Below are 15,111 nucleotides of genomic sequence, written 5' to 3' on the forward strand. Positions count from 1 at the left end.
CCTTCCTTTGTAAAGTGGAGAAGCTGGCGAGTTCCGTTTGGAAAAATTTGGAGAAGCTGGCGAGTTCCGTGAAGAAGGCAGACGGTGGGCAGTTAGCGGTGTTTTTCACTGCAAAGACGCACAAAACCGGCATGCCCTTTCGTTCCATTGTATCAGAGCGTCATACCTGGCAGCGCTTGGTCGCCCTATACCTGCAAGAACATCTCACGTCGTTGGTTGTCCAGGATCCCTTCGTGATACCTAATTCGGACGCTGTGGCCGACCTTCTGAGAACCATGAACCTTGGACAGTGTGGTGTTTTTAGCATAGACGTTGAAGATTTGTACTATTCGATGCCTCATGAAGGATTAATGGAAAGTGTTAAAGTGTGTATCGCGGATGACACTGATGAAGTCGGCTTTATGGGCAGATGCGGTGTTTCAGTAGAGTCCTTCATGGTAATTCTGTCTTGCTATCTTTCCTCAACTGTCATCGGATGGGAAGGAGGCTTGTTCATTCAACGTACAGGGGTTTGTATCGGTTCGTGTGCAGCCCCCGTACTTAGCGACATTTTCCTCGCACAGGTGGACCGAAACATTGAACGTAATTCATCAGGTTTGGTCAAAAAAATTTGCAGATATGTTGATGACTACCTTGTGTTTTCATTTCAGTCTGATTTAACTCTTAGCATACCTGACATTTTGAAGGTTTTTAAAGAATGCAGCTCAGGGTTGAATAATGTTAGCGTTTTTCCAAATACTAAGCACGCTCGAGGTCACAAGGCGTTGCGCATAGAGAGTCGCTAGTTTTTCGAGCACAATGTCTCCTCCATCCTTCAACAAATCTGCTGTTATCTGATCCTTACCAGCTTCTTTCCCCTGCAGCATTGTTCCTAAGGCTTTCTTTACTTCCTCCTTCGTTACTGGCGGGATGTCCCATTGCTGTGCTCTACTGCCTCTCTCAGTAACATTCTGATTGGAATCGCTACTGTATAGATTTGCGTAAAACTCTTCGGCTACTTTAACTACCTTATCCATATTGCTAATGCCATTGCCCTCTTTGTCTCTTATCGCATAGATCTGGTTTTTACCTATGCCTAGTTTTCTCTCCACTGCTTTTAGGCTACCTCCGCTCTTTAGAGCATCCTCGATTTTCTCCATGTTAAACTTCCTGATGTCACTGCCTTACGCTTATTTATTAACTTCGACAGCTCTACTAGTTCTATTCTATCTATGGAGTTAGACGTCGTCATGCCTTGCCGTTTCTTAATCAAATCATTAGTCTCCTGAGATAGTTTCCCGGTATCCTGTCTAACCATCCTACCAGCCTACTTCTACGGCGCACTCCATAATGATATCTGTGAGACGATCGTTTAGTGTTTCAACATTGCAGTTGTCATCGTCAGTTAAAGCGGAAAATCTGTTCTGCAGCAAAATCTGAATCCCTCTACTTTCGCTCTTAATGTTAGCTCGTTAATAGACTTCCGCTTCACTAATTTCCTCGGTTTCCTTTTCAAAGCTAAGATAATACGAGACTTTACTATTCTGTGGTCACCACAACGGACCTTTCCGAGGACCTCCACATCCACTACGATGCCAGGGTGAACGCACAGTATGAGGTCGATTTCATTTTTATTCTCACCACTGGGGCTCTTCCATGTCCACTTCCTGTTGGCCCGTTTGCGGAAGAAGGTATTCATGATCCGTAAATTATTTCTATCTGCGAACTCTGCTAATACCTCTCCCCTGCTATTCCTAGAACCGATGCCATAGTCACCTACGGCCAGGTCTCCAGCTTGCTTCTTACTTACCTTCGCATTGAAGTCGCCCATCAGTACAGTGTACTGTGATTTTACTTTGGTCGTCGCCGATTGCACATCTTCATAGAAGGTTTCAGCGATCTGGTCATCATGGCTTGATGTAGGCGCGTAGGCCTGCCCCACCTTCAGCTTATACCTCTTATTAAGCCAAATTACGATAGCTGCCACCCTCTCGTTAATACTATAAAACTCATCTATGATTGCCAGCTATATCCTGATTGATAGGGAATCCCACACCTAGTTCTCGTCCGTCTGCTAATCCACGATAGCACAGTATGTGCCCGCCCTTTAGTACTGTATACGCCTCATCTGTCCTCCTAACTTCACTAAGCCCTATGACATCCCATTTAATACCGGATAGTTCTTCCAACAGCACTGCTAAGCTAGTCTCACTAGATAAGGTTCTTGCGTTAAACGTTACTAGTTTCCGTTTCCAATGGCGGCCTGTCCGGAGCCAATGATTCTCAGCACCCTCCATTGCGTCACAGGTTTGCATATGCGAATAAAATATTTCTACGCGATATTTGTGTGCTTTTGTACATAATCAAGTAACTCTTCCCCCTAAGATCTGCTATGCTTGTTCTTGCATGAAACGACCTGCATACGGCCTTGAATTATAACAAGGTACCCATGTGGGCTAGTTGGTGTACATCAGACATAACTTCACCAGAGAAAGAACGAGACACGAGGAGAAAAAGAACACAGGACAACGTTGTCCTGTGTTCTTCTTCTCCCCGTGTCTCGTTCTTTCGCTGGTGAAGTTAGGCCTTAAATTACTAGCTCATAAAATATTAATTCGGTCAAAGTTAGAGTACGCATCTGCCATCTGGGACCCCGCTCAACTTAACCTAACCAACTGCATTGAACTTGTCCAAAATCGCGCCGTTCGATTCATCTACTCAAACTACTTATACTTCACCAGTGTTACTTCCCTCAAAAATAATGCATGCCTACCTAACCTCAAGCAACGCCGTACAGCCGCAAGGCTGCGCTTGTACCACAAAATGTATCGCAACTTTTCTTACCACTGTCCTATCCAGCCTGCTCGTTCTTCCGCCCGCACAAGCCACCACAAGGCCGTTTAACCACCCCCTGCTCGCACCGTGACCCATCTTCATTCCTTCTTCATCCAAACAGCGCGTGACTGGAACAGTCTTCCCACAAGTACCACCCTTCATACAAACCCGAACCATTTCAAGAAAGCCATCGAAACAATTTGTTATTAACACCAGGTTGCTAGCCCACCCATCATGTAACACCCTCACCCGAGGGCCCTTGAGGTATTTGTAATAAATAAATAAATAAATAAATAAATAAATAAATAAATAAACAAGTAAATCTCCTCGTTACGTGAGAAGCGGCCATATTTACTGAAATGAGTGTAACCGTACGCAACCACTTATTCCATGTTCGATAGTGTCGTATATGTGCTTTCCGCGTTTAATCTTGAAAGTTACCTTGCCCTTGCAATTCATTGCAGCTGAACACGAAACGTCAGGGATCATGATCATAGACGCCGCCGGGTCTAGCTGCTGCTGTTGCCCGTGCCAAGCTGCTCAGTTCTTTCGTGGTGCAAGTGAACCTGAAAACGTTCGGTGCATTGCCATGCCAGCCTGTTCCCCTGTGGTCCACGGTATTATCACGATCATAAATATACATTTTTCGTTTAGGGACCTTGCATATACTTCCCCTCTCTGCTAAGTAAAAAGTAAGTCAGTGTATAAGAGCCGGGTTAACACGAAATAGGAAGGTGGTTTATGGTTTTCTGAGCTTTAACGTCCCGAATCAACTCAGCCTATGAGGAACGTCATAGTGAAGGGCTCCGGAAATTTCGACCACCTAGGGTTCTTTTAAAGTGCAGTGACCTCGAACAGTACGCGGGCCTCTAGCATTTCGCCTCCATCGAAATGCGACCGTCGCGGCCGGGTTCGAACCCGCGTCTTTCAGGTCAGCAGCCGAGCGCCATAACCACTGCGCCACCAAGCCATAAATCACACATTGTGCGGTTGCAGGCCGTACAACACGCTCATAGTACGCCCGATTTGTCTCAACCAATGAATTTGTGCACTCAGCATTTAGGGTGTACCATACTCATCAATTTCATTGGGATAAGTGAATGAGTTGCAGGCTAAATACTTCAAAAAATCCAGGAAACTGTGGCAAAATTTATTCATCTTCGACGATAAGATAAAAATGTTTGTAAAATACACAAGTCCTATTTGCGATGCTCCTTTGGCTGCAGGTAGGCCAGCTTTCCAACACCCATATTATTTACTCGTTCCGCAGCTCAATACTGGCCCATTTTAAAGCTGATTGTGGGTCCAATTTCCACGTGAAATCTTAGCTTAAATGTGTGGCGGTGATTAGCCCTCAACAAAGCCACTCGGTGAATGCGAGAGCAGCTGCTCATATCCAACTGCACGTCATATCGAACTAATGCGTAACAGAACAGTCTTCAGTGTTATTGGCGCATTTATTTAAGAAATACCTTTTGATGAGGAAGTAAACGAAGAAGGATTTAATCGCCAGTCATAATGCTGTGAACCTTTTGTCGGACTGAAGCTTTAAATATTGGAACGACGCCCCAATTTTTTGCCACGAAAGAATCGCGAAGTGCACAAATGACTGTTGGGAAGTGCCAGCCCTGCTCATAATAGTAATGAATGGACAGTAGTCCATGCAATTCTTGGCAGTAAGCAGTAAACAAGAGCAGGGAACTATTCATTTGTCTTTTTTTTTTTCACAAGCTTTATTACAGACGGCTTAATATCAAGCAAGTAGGCATTTTTTCCACTCACTTGTTCACTTAGCTGAAACACATCAGGTCACTACTGTAGAATGCACAAGCAAAGCGGCAAGCATCTTATTTGCGAGTGGGAGTGCGAGAGCGCAGTATAGAAAGTACGAGTATAATTGGGCTTCATTAGGAGTGTGACGGAATAAATAAACCTAATCAACATTGCCAACAATTTCTAAATTAGTTTTGTCAGCTGTATAAAAAATTTTAGCGGGGTCCATCAGTTGTTTTTTAATAAGTTAGTGGTGTGTCGCTTTTTTTTTAATTACAGTGACACGCTCAGTGCAGAGGTCTCCAGTGCAGCAAAGATCGTCACATGAAGGGCCCCTTGCGGATGACAAGCGCGCACAGGCACTGAGCACCTTTCCTAGAACGCTTCATTCTAACATGCAGTACACTGCAGGAACATCAACTAATATGCACAAAAACATCGAGAAATTTCATGCTGATCGCATAATGCGGTCAACTCGTAAAATTAAAATCCCTAATATCACTCAGGCAGCACGTGCACTAGTAGAAGAGATGCCTACATTTACATTTCCTTGCAGCATAAGCAAGCGGAACCGAATATCTGCTTTGCGAGTTTTAAGCGAGCGTACTTTTGCGAGTGCAGGGTTGTGGTCACTATTCACGGGGTAAAATTGTCAGTAAAATTTTACCCGGCGCAGAAAGAAGGCGGCGCACGTGCTTCCCAATGGTGTTCAAAACTCGACTCCCAGGATTTAAAAAAAAAAAACAAACGATGGATGAGCAGTGCACAGAAGTAGTGCTTAATGTAGGTTAACCCTTTCACTGCCAGGTTTGTTTACTCATAGCTGCACATACCCTGCCGAGTTTTTTTTTTGCATGTTAGTTTCCTGGAAATATTTTGCTAGTAACGCACTAAAAATCTCTGCAGGGCATGTAGACATGTTTATTCAGGATAATCTTATCTAATCTAATCTTATTAGTTGTACTGAATCAAATCTTCCGGCACCAATCCTGCCTGTCAAATTTCCTCTTACGCGGATTTTTCGGTGGAATGGGGACTTCATCGCTGACGTCACTCGGCAAGGCACTTAGGTGGGCTCCTTCCTCGTTCTCATTATCATTGGACTCCGAATTCACAAGCATGCAGTTTTGAATTTCTTCGTCCGTCAAAGCGCGGACGAGTGTGGCACATTGCCTCACATGGCTCCTGTGCGGAAACCAAAACGAAGCGACTCGGATGTGGAAACATACGCGCTATCTGTTGTGTAAAATTTACCCTACAAGATCTTTGAGTTTATAGCGTCTCTCCATAGATGGCGCTACATGTTTGCATCGTTTTTTTTTTTACACGAGTATTTTCGGGAGCGGCAGGGGGTGAGTTAAAAAGCCAAAACGAGTTAACTCGGGAGCGGCAGGGGGTGTGCATATGTAGTAGCCCGAGTTATCTCTGGAGTGGCGGTGAAAGGGTTAAGAGACAAGATGAACATAAAGTGAAAGGATACATATCGCCTTTATCCTCCAATTCATCAACACCATCAGCCTAACTACGTACACTGCGGGACAGCGGCCTGTCTCGTATCCGTTGAATTAATTAACCCTGTACTGCGCCAGGCGCGGCCTACTTATCTGATCAAAATTTCCTCATCTCATCCGCCAACCTCACTTTCCGCCGCCTCCTGCTGCGCTTTCCATCACTTGGCTTCCACTAAGAAGGGCTATCAAGCACCATCGGCTGTTTTGCGATCGGACAGCATGCCTTCCCATTCGTATTGATTCTTATTGAGTTGGACTAACTTTTATCTCTTGGCACTCATGGCTAACCTAAAAATAACGGCGCTCTAGACTATTCTGTTTGGCAGGGTTCGCGTTGCATGTCCGTTTACATGAGATTTACTTTTAAACGTCCACCCTAATTCGCAAAATTATGGCCTAAAAGCGGTTACCACCGACTGTAAAGTCCTTTGAAGCACTTTCTAGGACCGCGCTAGCGGGAACTGAAGAGGAAATAGCCATCACCTTCGCCTTTTACTCGGCGTCTTTGGGTGGACGGTACGTCACAAGTGAAAATAGGCTCGCACCTGAAGTTTTGCGCCCACCGCCACCCAATTGCAAGCGTAATTAGGCGGATTAAGTTGTAAATTTAGAAATGATTAAGCTTTTACGCGGGCATGGCGCAAAGCTTCTGCCAAATGGTGTAACCTGGGATGGTCACCGTCACTAATACAGTAGATCAAAAGTTTAGTATTTGCTTTTAGTTCATCAGCGTATTGGCAAATACTTTTCATTGTGTGCCCTTGTGGCTGGGTAATGTTCAAAAACAGCTTTTTTTTTACTTCACAGCAGTTCTTATATTTTTTGAGAAAAATCCCGAAGTCCTCATCGTGAACACCTGTTGGATAAGTATTACCTATCACATTATAACAGCCAGATAAGAACTGAAATATCATCTAGAGCAGAATAATTTTTGATATAAAGAATTGGTGTCAGACTTAATATTATCTTCTCAATTTGTTTCAACAAATTTTGTACGACAAACATAAAGGCGCATAAATGGCAAATTGTCTGAAAAAATACTGCCACGATTGCAGCTCTGTACATGATACTCCATGCATACAAGAAAATACAACTCTACGAAACAAAAACATCAGTGTTATGACCCAAGTTTTAGAGTATAATGCATTTCCTTGATATTGTTTATAGCATATTATTGTTCATTATCTTTACTCCTGCATACTGCAAGTGGGTACGGCCGCGACAGTGCAAAAAGTGGTTACGGAGCATCGATCGAAGGAATCCCTTGAAGTAGTAATCATTGCTCTTGTGCATTATGTGTCCGTTATTTTTCTCTTCTGAGTAGCGAATATTTCTTCGTTCATGGCTTATTTAGAAATTAGCTTTCTTTTGGGCATCAAAATGCCTCGCTCGTTCGCACACTACAGACGCGAAAGCACGAAATTTGCATCGGCGAAGCATTCTCACTCAGTCCAGGACTGTTCAGACCTGTCTCACGTAGTTGCATATCCAAGAAACACAACTCCAATAAAGTCGTCTTGACGTAGTTGCAAACGAGCGACCGCGGCAACAGGAAGGGCACCTTCCGTCTGCCCAACAGCGGACGGCAGCCAACAGGGAATAGCGACGTCGAGTGGCACCTGATGTGATACAACACAGCACGAATCTTTCCGAGGCCATTAACAGCTTTTCGTTCGCGGCCGGACGTACGCCGTGTAGTAGAAGTCCGTGAACAGGCACGAGAACAGCAGTCCTTCGAGGGCACCGACGAATGCCAGGATCCTGGACACGCCGCAGTCCACGAACACCGGTATGAGCGCGTGCAGCGACAGCGCGGCGAACTGGGCGATTTGGAAGAGGGTGACGTACTTCTTCCACCACAGTCGCTGTCGCATGGCGGGTCCCAGCGCGGCGAGCGCGTAGTACGCGTACATGACCACGTGCACGGCAGAGTTGAGCAGCGGGAAAGAGAAGACGTGTCCCGTTATCCCCAGCGTGAGGACCAGCCACACCGACCAGAGCGCCAGCGAGTGGTGCAGCAGGTGCAGGAAGCTCAGGTGTGTCGTCTTCTTCCGCAGCACGAAGAACAGTGTGTCCAACATCTCGCCGGCCTTCATAAGCATGTAGTACCAGGCTTTGTCCAGGAAGAACATGTTCATCACCGTGGGTCGAGGATCAGTGGGCCAGCACAGAAGACTCTGGCCACTTCTCATGCCAGTGTACTTCAGCGTTATGTAGATGAAGTAGAAGCTGAGAGTCACCATTGCGACGTTGTAGGCGAGCACGATCTTACGAATGTCGTACGGCTCGCGTTTCCGCATCAGCCAGGGTCCGATCCTCGTGGCGAAGAGTAGGTAGAAGCCGATGATGCTCACCACAGGTATGGGGCTGCCCATGAAGAACCAGCTGCTCGTTCGCGGGTCTGCCAGCAGCACATAGTGGGCGTGCAGAGTGCCCAGCGGAGTCGTCACATTCGTCGCGATCATGGTGGCTGGAGTGCGACTGTGAAAGTGGCACGTCTCCGGGCTTCCGAACCTCACGTCTTTCCCGCTTTTTCGAATGGGGAAAGGGCGCATTCTGGGCAGTGCGTCACGCGGTCCCCTTCAAGATGTTTGCCGTGTCGCCCACACGCTGAGTACAATAGCCCTGCCCTGTTCAGTCGAGGGCCCACGGTGACAGAGGGGGAAATTGGCGATGGCGCTTGGCATTAGCAAGACGCATTGTTTCTGGATGGCCCTGAGTCGGACCGACGTCTTTTGCCTCGACCTTGTTTACGGTTGCGTTGAGGAAAAATTGGTGCTCTCTTTGAGTGCAAAGGGCATGACCAAATCTCGGTACGCGTTATTCCTCCTCGTCAGCTTTGTTTTTTTTTTATCGGACAGAGAAGAAACAAAAATCTACAATATAGATACAATAGGGTACTCTTCATTAACTGTGATTCATCGCATGAAGCAATCTTGAGCAAAGCCACCATCAAGCCTCACGAGTTGTGGCTTTCACCCAGGACAGAGCTTAGTCATTGAGGCCTACATGTTTCCAAAAGGAAATAAATCTCCCAGGCCGCATTTCATTCTCTATTGACTTCATTAACAGGCTGGTTATTATGCTTATTACAGCTGTAGTTCTGTCTCGGGAGTCTCCCAATGCCGACGTGCACGTCTCTTCATACTGATCACGTGAATGCCGCCCGCACGCATCCTGTAATAGTCATCGGGGGCGACGCGCGGCGGCGCCACCAAGGATTTCGAAACCCCTCTCTGACGCTCTCTGCACGAATACGTAGGAATTGTTAGTGATAAGCAAAGGTGCGGTCGCATTCTTGCAGTGGGTAGACACCTGCACAGTACCGTGAAGGAAGGATTAAGTAAGGGTGGACGAAGAAGGAACAGGCAGGGACGAGCGCTCGTCCCTGTCTGTTCCTTCTTCGATAAGAAGGCAGGGAACAAACGTGGATTAATGACATCCTTAAGTTGTAATCAAGAAGAAATGGGAATGGGTAGTAAGGCGAAGGCAAGATAATCGGTGGTCGTTAACAGACCGTTAACACGTCGTTAAAGGGTAACAGTCTGGATTCAAAGAACAGTCATGCGTAGCAGGGAGTGGCAGGAAAGTGAGCTGACTGCATGAAGCTTGCAGCGATAGGGTGGCCGTAGCTAGCACAGGAGAGGGATACCTGTAGAGATATGGGAGAGGTCCGCCGTAGCTTTCAGCGGGCTTTCTCAGAAGGACATCGTATCTGCATAGTAACCTAAAACGTAAACCTAAAATCTGCACGTTCACGCTGCAGACAAAGAGATAAATGTAGAGATATGGGAGAGGTCTTAGTCCAGCAGTGAGCACAGCCAGGCTCATGATGATGATGATCACGATGATAAAGAATGCCAGACAAACCTGAGTCTTTGCGCTAGCAGTCGCTCAAAATAGCAAATTGCGCAACAAGCGCAAACGTTTCTATTTCTTTTTTCGAAGATGTTATTTCATGGCAAAACAGCTAAGGGCGCGGATGACCTGCCGATAGCTTTCTCTGATTCATCAGCGCCGCCGTAGCTTTAATCGAGCTTTATCAGAAGGACATCCTGTCTGCACAGTAACCTAAAACGTAAACCTAAAATCATCACGTTCACGCTAAAGACAAAGAAATCAATTCACCGCTCTCAGCGCGGCGAAGACGCGCACCTATCGCTCTCTTGTTTGTTTTCCAAGAGGGAGACAGCCGCCACGGAATATCTGCCGGGATATCTGGCAGGATACACCTCAGGATAATAGAGGTATTCATAGTATTAACGAGGGCGTGACAGTTATCGTAATTAAGCTTAATAAAAGGTATAAACTGAAAGTTGTACAGGCCTCCGCATCTATATCCACCAATGATAACCACCTATATCGCGCCTATGCACCTATATCTACCAACGCTGCCACGGTGACTGAATCGTTATGGCGCTCGGCTGCTGACCTGAAAGACGCGGAACCGATCCTGGCCGCGGCGGTCGAATTTCGATGGAGGTGAAATTCTAGAGGTCTGTGCATTGTTCGATGTACGTGCATTTTGGAAAACTCCAGATGGTCGAAATTTCCGGAGCATTTTACTTCGGCGCCGCTCATAGCCAGAGTCGCTTTTTGATCTTAAACCTCTGTAAACAAAACCACGACTCCAATGAAGAACATACGGTCGAAAAATTTTTTGAACACATAGAATCGGCAATACGCAAAGTAAAAAGACAGTACACTGTACTGATAGGTGACTTCAGTGCCAAGGTAGGCAAGAATCAGGCTGCATACCACGCAGTGACCGACTACGGCATGGGCCTAGAAATAGCAGGTGTGAGTTATTAGTAGAGTTCGCAGAGAGAAAGAATTTACGGACTTCATTCGGAAAAGAGTGGAAAGGAAGTGGACGTAGAAGAGCTCCAATGGTGAGTCTAAAAATGAAATAAACTTCCCACTGCGCGCTCACCTTAGCATTGTGCAGCACGTGGCGGTCCTTGAAAAGACGCGTTGTTGCAATCACTGTATGGTAAGGCATCGAGTTAGCCTAGACTTGAAGAGGGAACGGAAGAAACTAGTAAGGCGAAAGCCCATGAACGAGCTAGCGGTGAGAAGGAAAGTAAAGGAATTCAGTTCCTCAGTGTAAAACAAACATTCAACTTTAACTGAGAAAGACGGCCGTAATGTTGGAGCAATGCACGATAACGTGACATCTATCATTGCAGAATGCGTAGTAGACGTAGGTGGTAGGATGGCTCGACAGGATACCGGCAAGCTCTCTCCAGAGGTAAAAGATAAGATTAAGAAACGCCGAAGCATGAAAGCCTCGAACTTCGCATAGATAATATAACTGGCAGAACTGTTAAAGCTAATCAATAAGCGCGAGATAACGGACTTAAAGAAGATAAATAGGGAGAGAATCGAGCGTGCTCTAGAGAACGCAAGTATCCTAAAAGCGGTGAAGCGGAAACGTGGCATAGGTAAAAATAAGATGCATGCGTTAAGAGAAAAAGAGAGCAGTGTCATTAGCAATATGGATGAGATCGTTAAAGCAGTCGAAGAGTACTACACTAATCCACAGTAGCGAATGTAATTAGGAGGTTAATGAGGAGGTAGTAGAGCACAGCAATGGGACATCCCTCCATAACGAAAGAGGAAAGAAAGAAAGACTTTTTTTATTTAAAATGTACTGCCGTCATTGGATACCAAGCAGGAGGGTTATACGCCGTGAAATACATAAATGCAATACAGCGGTAACATGAGCAAGCAAAAAAACAATAAAGCAATACAAAGGGAAAAGCTGCTGGTAAGAATCAGATATCAGCAAGATCTATTGAAAGACGGTTGGGAGATTGTGCTAGAAAAACTAGCTACACTATATACTCATTGCCTATGACCGCGAGCGTACCGGAAGCTTGGAAGAACGCTGACATCATCCTAATCCATGAAACGGGATACGTCAGGGACTTCAAAAAGTACGGACCGGTCAGCTTACTCCCCACTGCGTGCAAAGTATTCAGTAAGGTAATCACTAATAGCGTCAGGACTACGTTATACTTCAATCAAGTAAAGGATCAGGCAGGTTTTCGTAAAGGCTACTCGTCAATAGACGACGCACACGCTATCAATTGGGCGATAAAGAAATGCGCAGGATATAATGAACCCCTGTATATAGCCTTCATGTATTACGAGCAAGCATTTAACTCAGCTGAAATCTCAGCAGCCATAGAGGCATTAAGAATTCGGGGTGCAGGTGAGCCTTATGTAAACATACTGGAAGATATCTATAACGGCTCCGCAGCTATCATTGTGCTCCATAAAGCCAGCAATAAATTCTGATAAGGAAGGGTGTCAGGTATTCGCAGGCCTGGATTGGGAACAATTGTGTATTTCAGTTTATGGAGCATGCCCTAGTAATCTGCGATTCGCTGACGACATTGCCTTGCCTCAGGGGATGAACTGAAAATCATCATGGACTTCGAGAGGCAGAACAGAACGCTGAGTCTGAAAACAATTTGCAGAAAACGAAGGTAACGTTCAACAGTCCCACAAGGGAAGAGCAGAATACAATTGCTAGCGAGTTCCTGGAAGTGGTAAGCGAATACGTCTACTTGGGGCAGGCAGTCGCCGCAGATCCGGATCACGAGAGGTAATAACTAGAAGAATAAGACAGGGATAAGAGCGTATTTGGCCGGTTCTCTCAAACCATGAATGGAAGTTTACCAATATCCCGCAAGAGAAATGTGTATAACAGGCATATCTTACCGGTACTCACCTATAGGGCAGAAATGTGCAGGCTAAGGAAAAGGATTTCACTTAAATTGGGGACAACGTAGTGTCCTATGGAAAAGAAATCGATTAGTGTAGCGCTAGGTGACAGAAAGAGGACTATGAATCAGAGAATAAGCGCGCGTTAACGGCATCCTGGTGAAAATCAACAGAAAGAAATGGGCTTGGGCAGGATATGTAATGCGAAGGCTAGGTAACCGATGGTCGTTAGAGGTAACAGGCTGGATACGAGGAGAAGGCAAGCGTAGCAGAAATTTAGGTGGGCGGAAGAAATAGCGAAGTTTGCAAGGATAAGGTGGCCGCAGCTAGCACAGGAGAGAGTTAATTCGACAGGTACGAGAGTGGGCTTTGTTCTGCAATGGACGTAGTCAGGCTGCTGCTGCTGCTGCTGATGATGATGATGATGAGCTGGAGATTTGAAATCTGGGTTAGTTGGCACATACTTATGAAAAAACCAGCCGAAAAGATGGGGACAAAGAAGAGAAGAGGCGCACACAACGACTGGACTAACAACTGTGATTTATTGAAGAACAGCCAGTCTTCAAGGAAACTTAACAAAGCATGCGCAGCTCAAAGGCAACGCAAAACCAGCACAAAAAACCGCGATGCTTGCGAGACAGTCAAGGCAGCAGTGTCAACGGGACAGGTAACCTATTTCCTTCTGCATCAACGTGATAGTCGCCGTGCTAATACAGTTATCTCCTTGATTACTTATGTGGTATGCTTCGAGGCTGCAAGAAGCATTTTTTTTCCTGGCGTCTGCCTAGCGTGTTCCAGCCAAACGAGCCCCGCTGGCCAGATGGAGGGCTGTCAGTCAGTTTATTTAACACCTCATTCAAAATGGGATGTTAGTAGCCCAGGCAAAAAGCCTCAAAGAGCCTTGAAGACGGCTGGCACCGTTTAACGTGGACTCACTAGACAGACCATATGCTCGCGCACTAGGTGCCACATGAGGATCCACTTCCGCTCCGTTAGGTCCACGTCTGGTAAACCTCAAAATGGCTGGTAAATGTCTAATCCGCTTGTCGCCACATCTCCGTCCTCCGTTTTTGCAAACTATGAGCGGACTAGGCATGCGACCGTTCTTTGCCGTGCTCGTGGTACATTCGTCAACATCGCGGGCCAGCACCGAACCGCACAGGGCAGAAGTGACGCGGCATGTGTAGCCTGGTCTACGAGTCACTTGTCCGTCGTGTGAATCCACCTCCTATGAGGCCAAAATTTACCCACGCAAATGGCGCCATACGTTTAAGTAGAAAGCAGTAATAGCGACAACACGCATACACGATGGCGTAAAAGACATGGACATTACAATTCTTTAAAATGTATAATAATATATTCAACACCTACAATGCTCAGTAAATTGGGTTGTTTTGACAAACAAAGGGAATTATGAGAGAATATTACTTCTGCAGAATCGCGTACTTCGGATCTTAGAGAATTACAAAGGTGAAGTAAGAAACTTGCCTACGCAACCACTTTTCTTCACACATAATATTCTTCCAGTTAAAAAAGTGTACAATTTCCGGATAATGCAACTAATACACAAAAAACAGCTATATGTCGATAACATCCAGTATGCCTCCATGAGATATGAGATAAGGAATTGTAAGAGACTGGTACAAAAATTCAAAACTAACAATGGTTTGGTTTTATGGGGTTTAACGTCCCAAAGCGACTGAGGCTATGAGAGACGCCGCAGTGAAGGGCTCCGGAAATTTCGACCACCTGGGGTTCTTTAACGTGCACTGACATCGCACAGCACACGGGCCTCTAGAATTTCTCCTCCAAAGAAATTCCAGCCGCCGCGGCCGGGATCGAACCCGCGTCTTTCGGGTCAGCAGCCGAGCACCATAGCCACTCAGCCACCGCGGCGGCGTAAAAACGAACAATGATAAACAGGCTATCGACTATCAAATAGACTGCTTAACATACATGAATCTTACGTTGACTTCACCCAACCATTCAGAGCCTTCAAAAAAATTATCGAGCATTCGTATTCTCCTCAAATATAATTTTAGAACCATAAACGATTTACAAATACCAGTAAACATCTTCTACATGGTTATCATGCATTTGCAACCATTATCCTAATTTTGTTCTTTTGTTTCCCTTTCGTACTGCTCTTCGTTAGACTGAGATATAAGCTAATACTCAATTCTGCTCAATGATATTATTAGAAACTTGCAGTTTGTACACAATGTACGCAAATTATGGCTTAGTTTCTTTCATGTGTACATGGATGCATATGTACCGTCAT

At 45.7% G+C, this 15,111-nt stretch overlaps 1 pseudogene; it reads right to left on the bottom strand.

Moving 5' to 3' along the window:
- Positions 1 to 3,943: 3,943 nt before the first annotated feature.
- LOC149325138 (very long chain fatty acid elongase 7 pseudogene) lies at positions 3,944 to 8,726 on the bottom strand (annotated as a pseudogene).
- Between the last annotated feature and the right edge of the window lie 6,385 nt (positions 8,727 to 15,111).

Source organism: Amblyomma mixtum, chromosome 10 (genome assembly GCF_055824585.1).
Source record: "Amblyomma mixtum isolate Tamu chromosome 10, ASM5582458v1, whole genome shotgun sequence".
In the NCBI taxonomy this organism is placed as follows: domain Eukaryota; kingdom Metazoa; phylum Arthropoda; class Arachnida; order Ixodida; family Ixodidae; genus Amblyomma; species Amblyomma mixtum.